Source organism: Sycon ciliatum, chromosome 10 (genome assembly GCF_964019385.1).
Source record: "Sycon ciliatum chromosome 10, ocSycCili1.1, whole genome shotgun sequence".
In the NCBI taxonomy this organism is placed as follows: Eukaryota; Metazoa; Porifera; class Calcarea; order Leucosolenida; family Sycettidae; genus Sycon; species Sycon ciliatum.
Window position 1 is genome coordinate 6,703,128 of NC_088652.1, and position 5,519 is coordinate 6,708,646.

The following is a 5,519-nucleotide window of genomic DNA, read 5'->3' on the forward strand; positions in this document are numbered from 1 at the left end:
CTGGTGTTGGTTTGAGTACAGGCTTTCCATGTTGCTGCACAGAGTGAATCAATGCACAAGAACTGAAACTACACCGGATGTTCTGAAAACAGACTGATGTTCATTATACATGTGCATGAAAAGTAGACTCCTGATATAACGGACTCAATTATGCAGCATTCTTTGTTCTGTATGGCCGAAGTTGGTTATAACAGAAATGAATGAACAGCCGAGCTCCGATTATAAAATCGGATCTTGGCCGTTCATCCAATACGAGTTGTCTGATGATTTCCCGGGAAATGAAGCTTTAAGTTACAACGAATGTTCCTTGCTACATTTATACTTCAGCAGAATGAACAAATTTAGCTGCCTCCTTTCCTGGACACGTGGATGGTCCAAGCACTCACAAACAAAGGCAAAGAATGGAAAGAACTGTTACATGAGAGTGTGATTCTTGCAATATTATACGGGAAATATTATATGAAAGTGTGACGCATGCATGGTATGAAAGGAGAGATAGATAGATAGATACTCTGGCACTCTGGCAAGGTACGCTCGGGCCTGATTGGAAATTTTTATTTCCATTGCTATCAGGTTCCGCCTCATTTCCTTTGTGCTGCGCTGACGAGTCCACAAAGGACGAAACAGTTCTGTCCGCAGATTGAGTATTTCGCTACTGCTCTTGTAGCAGTTGAGCACTCTTGCGTGGGGTAGTGCCTTTGCTGTTTGCGTTATGCAGAGCTCACTGACTTGTCAGTTTGAGCACTCTGGCAAGGCACGTTCGGGCCTGATTGGAAATTTTTATTTCCATTGCTATCAGGTTCGGCCTCATTTCCTCTGTGCTGCCCTGACGAGTCCACAAAGGACGAAACAGTTCTGTCCGCAGATTGAGTATTTCGCTCCTGCTCTTGTAGCAGTTGAGCACTCTTGCGTGGGGTAGTGCCTTTGCTGTTTGCGTTATGCAGAGCTCACTAACTTGTCAGTTTGAGCACTCTGGCAAGGTACGTTCGGGCCTGATTGGAAATTTTTATTTCCATTGCTATCAGGTTCGGCTTCATTTCCTCTGTGCTGCGCTGACGAGTCCACAAAGGACGAAACAGTTCTGTCCGCAGATTGAGTATTTCGCTCCTGCTCTTGCAGCAGTTGACCACTCTTGCGTGGGGTAGTGCCTTTGCTGTTTGCGTTATGCAGAGCTCACTGACTTGTCAGTTTGAGCACTCTGGCAAGGTACGTTCGGGCCTTATTGGAAATTTTTATTTCCATTGCTATCAGGTTCGGCCTCATTTCCTCTGTGCTGCGCTGACGAGTCCACAAAGGACGAAACAGTTCTGTCCGCAGATTGAGTATTTCGCTCCTGCTCTTGTAGCAGTTGAGCACTCTTGCGTGGGGTAGTGCCTTTGCTGTTTGCGTTATGCAGAGCTCAATGCCTTGTCAGTTTGAGCACTCTGGCAAGGTACGTTCGGGCCTGATTGGAAATTTTTATTTCCATTGCTATCAGGATCGGCCTCATTTCCTCTGTGCTGCCCTGACGAGTCCACAAAGGACGAAACAGTTCTGTCCGCAGATTGAGTATTTCGCTCCTGCTCTTGTAGCAGTTGAGCACTCTTGCGTGGGGTAGTGCCTTTGCTGTTTGCGTTATGCAGAGCTCACTGACTTGTCAGTTTGAGCACTCTGGCAAGGTACGTTCGGGCCTGATTGGAAATTTTTATATCCATTGCTATCAGGTTCGGCTTCATTTCCTCTGTGCTGCGCTGACAAGTCCACAAAGGACGAAACAGTTCTGTCCGCAGATTGAGTATTTCGCTCCTGCTCTTGCAGCAGCTGACCACTCTTGCGTGGGGTAGTGCCTTTGCTGTTTGCGTTATGCAGAGCTCACTGACTTGACAGTTTGAGCACTCTGGCAAGGTACGTTCGGGCCTTATTGGAAATTTTTATTTCCATTGCTATCAGGTTCGGCCTCATTTCCTCTGTGCTGCGCTGACGAGTCCACAAAGGACGAAACAGTTCTGTCCGCAGATTGAGTATTTCGCTCCTGCTCTTGTAGCAGTTGAGCACTCTTGCGGCGGGTAGTGCCTTTGCTGTTTGCGTTATGCAGAGCTCAATGCCTTGTCAGTTTGAGCACTCTGGCAAGGTACGTTCGGGCCTGATTGGAAATTTTTATTTCCATTGCTATCAGGTTCGGCCTCATTTCCTCTGTGCTGCGCTGACGAGTCCACAAAGGACGAAACAGTTCTGTCCGCAGATTGAGTATTTCGCTCCTGCTCTTGTAGCAGTCGAGCACTCTTGCGTAGGGTAATACCTTTGCTGTTTGCGTTATGCAGAGCTCACTGACTTGTCAGTTTGAGCACTCTGGCAAGGTACGTTCGGGCCTGATTGGAAATTTTTATTTCCATTGCTATCAGGTTCGGCCTCATTTCCTCTGTGCTGCGCTGACGAGTCCACAAAGGACGAAACAGTTCTGTCCGCAGATTGAGTATTTCGCTCCTGCTCTTGTAGCAGTTGAGCACTCTTGCGTGGGGTAGTGCCTTTGCTGTTTGCGTTATGCAGAGCTCGCTGACTTGTCAGTTTGAGCACTCTGGCAAGGTACGTTCGGGCCTGATTGGAAATTTTTATTTCCATTGCTATCAGGTTCGGCTTCATTTCCTCTGTGCTGCGCTGACGAGTCCACAAAGGACGAAACAGTTCTGTCCGCAGATTGAGTATTTCGCTCCTGCTCTTGCAGCAGTTGAGCACTCTTGCGTGGGGTAGTGCCTTTGCTGTTTGCGTTATGCAGAGCTCACTGACTTGTCAGTTTGAGCACTCTGGCAAGGTACGTTCGGGCCTTATTGGAAATTTTTATTTCCATTGCTATCAGGTTCGGCCTCATTTCCTCTGTGCTGCGCTGACGAGTCCACAAAGGACGAAACAGTTCTGTCCGCAGATTGAGTATTTCGCTCCTGCTCTTGTAGCAGTTGAGCACTCTTGCGTGGGGTAGTGCCTTTGCTGTTTGCGCTATGCAGAGTTCACTGACTTGTCAGTTTGAGCACTCTGGCAAGGTACGTTCGGGCCTGATTGGAAATTTTTATTTCCATTGCTATCAGGATCGGCCTCATTTCCTCTGTGCTGCCCTGACGAGTCCACAAAGGACGAAACAGTTCTGTCCGCAGATTGAGTATTTCGCTCCTGCTCTTGTAGCAGTTGAGCACTCTTGCGTGGGGTAGTGCCTTTGCTGTTTGCGTTATGCAGAGCTCACTGACTTGTCAGTTTGAGCACTCTGGCAAGGTACGTTCGGGCCTGATTGGAAATTTTTATTTCCATTGCTATCAGGTTCGGCTTCATTTCCTCTGTGCTGCGCTGACGAGTCCACAAAGGACGAAACAGCTCTGTCCGCAGATTGAGTATTTCGCTCCTTGATTTTGCAGCAGCTGACCACTCTTGCAAGGGGAAGTGCCTTTGCTGTTTGCGTTATGCAGAGCTCACTGACTTGTCAGTTTGAGCACTCTGGCAAGGTACGTTCGGGCCTTATTGGAAATTTTTATTTCCATTGCTATCAGGTTCGGCCTCATCAGGTTCGGCTTCATTTCCTCTGTGCTGCGCTGACGAGTCCACAAAGGACGAAACAGTTCTGTGCGCAGATTGAGTATTTCGCTCCTGCTCTTGCAGCAGTTGAGCACTCTTGCGTGGGGTAGTTGCTTTGCTGTTTGCGTTATGCAGAGCTCACTGACTTGTCAGTTTGAGCACTCTGGCAAGGTACGTTCGGGCCTGATTGGAAATTTTTATTTCCATTGCTATCAGGTTCGGCTTCATTTCCTCTGTGCTGCGCTGACGAGTCCACAAAGGACGAAACAGTTCTGTCCGCAGATTGAGTATTTCGCTCCTGCTCTTGCAGCAGTTGACCACTCTTGCGTGGGGTAGTGCCTTTGCTGTTTGCAAGGTACACTGGCAGAGCTCACTGACTTGTCAGTTTGAGCACTCTGGCAAGGTACGTTCGGGCCTTATTGGAAATTTTTATTTCCATTGCTATCAGGTTCGGCCTCATTTCCTCTGTGCTGCGCTGACGAGTCCACAAAGGACGAAACAGTTCTGTCCGCAGATTGAGTATTTCGCTCCTGCTCTTGTAGCAGTTGAGCACTCTTGCGTGGGGTAGTGCCTTTGCTGTTTGCGCTATGCAGAGCTCCCTGACTTGTCAGTTTGAGCACTCTGGCAAGGTACGTTCGGGCCTGATTGGAATTTTTTATTTCCATTGCTATCAGGTTCGGCTTCATTTCCTCTGTGCTGCGCTGACGAGTCCACAAAGGACGAAACAGTTCTGTCCGCAGATTGAGTATTTCGCTCCTGCTCTTGCAGCAGTTGAGCACTCTTGCGTGGGGTAGTGCCTTTGCTGTTTGCGTTATGCAGAGCTCACTGACTTGTCAGTTTGAGCACTCTGGCAAGGTACGTTCGGGCCTTATTGGAAATTTTTATTTCCATTGCTATCAGGTTCGGCCTCATTTCCTCTGTGCTGCGCTGACGAGTCCACAAAGGACGAAACAGTTCTGTCCGCAGATTGAGTATTTCGCTCCTGCTCTTGTAGCAGTTGAGCACTCTTGCGTGGGGTAGTGCCTTTGCTGTTTGCGTTATGCAGAGCTCAATGCCTTGTCAGTTTGAGCACTCTGGCAAGGTACGTTCGGGCCTGATTGGAAATTTTTATTTCCATTGCTATCAGGATCGGCCTCATTTCCTCTGTGCTGCCCTGACGAGTCCACAAAGGACGAAACAGTTCTGTCCGCAGATTGAGTATTTCGCTCCTGCTCTTGTAGCAGTTGAGCACTCTTGCGTGGGGTAGTGCCTTTGCTGTTTGCGTTATGCAGAGCTCACTGACTTGTCAGGTTGAGCACTCTGGCAAGGTACGTTCGGGCCTGATTGGAAATTTTTATTTCCATTGCTATTAGGTTCGGCTTCATTTCCTCTGTGCTGCGCTTACGAGTCCACAAAGGACGAAACAGTTCTGTCCGCAGATTGAGTATTTCGCTCCTGCTCTTGCAGCAGCTGACCACTCTTGCGTGGGGTAGTGCCTTTGCTGTTTGCGTTATGCAGAGCTCACTGACTTGTCAGTTTGAGCACTCTGGCAAGGTACGTTCGGGCCTTATTGGAAATTTTTATTTCCATTGCTATCAGGTTCGGCCTCATTTCCTCTGTGCTGCGCTGACGAGTCCACAAAGGACGAAACAGTTCTGTCCGCAGATTGAGTATTTCGCTCCTGCTCTTGTAGCAGTTGAGCACTCTTGCGGCGGGTAGTGCCTTTGCTGTTTGCGTTATGCAGAGCTCAATGCCTTGTCAGTTTGAGCACTCTGGCAAGGTACGTTCGGGCCTGATTTGAAATTTTTATTTCCATTGCTATCAGGTTCGGCCTCATTTCCTCTGTGCTGCGCTGACGAGTCCACAAAGGACGAAACAGTTCTGTCCGCAGATTGAGTATTTCGCTCCTGCTCTTGTAGCAGTTGAGCATTCTTGCGTGGGGTAGTGCCTTTGCTGTTTGCGTTATGCAGAGCTCGCTGACTTGTCAGTTTGAGCACTCTGGC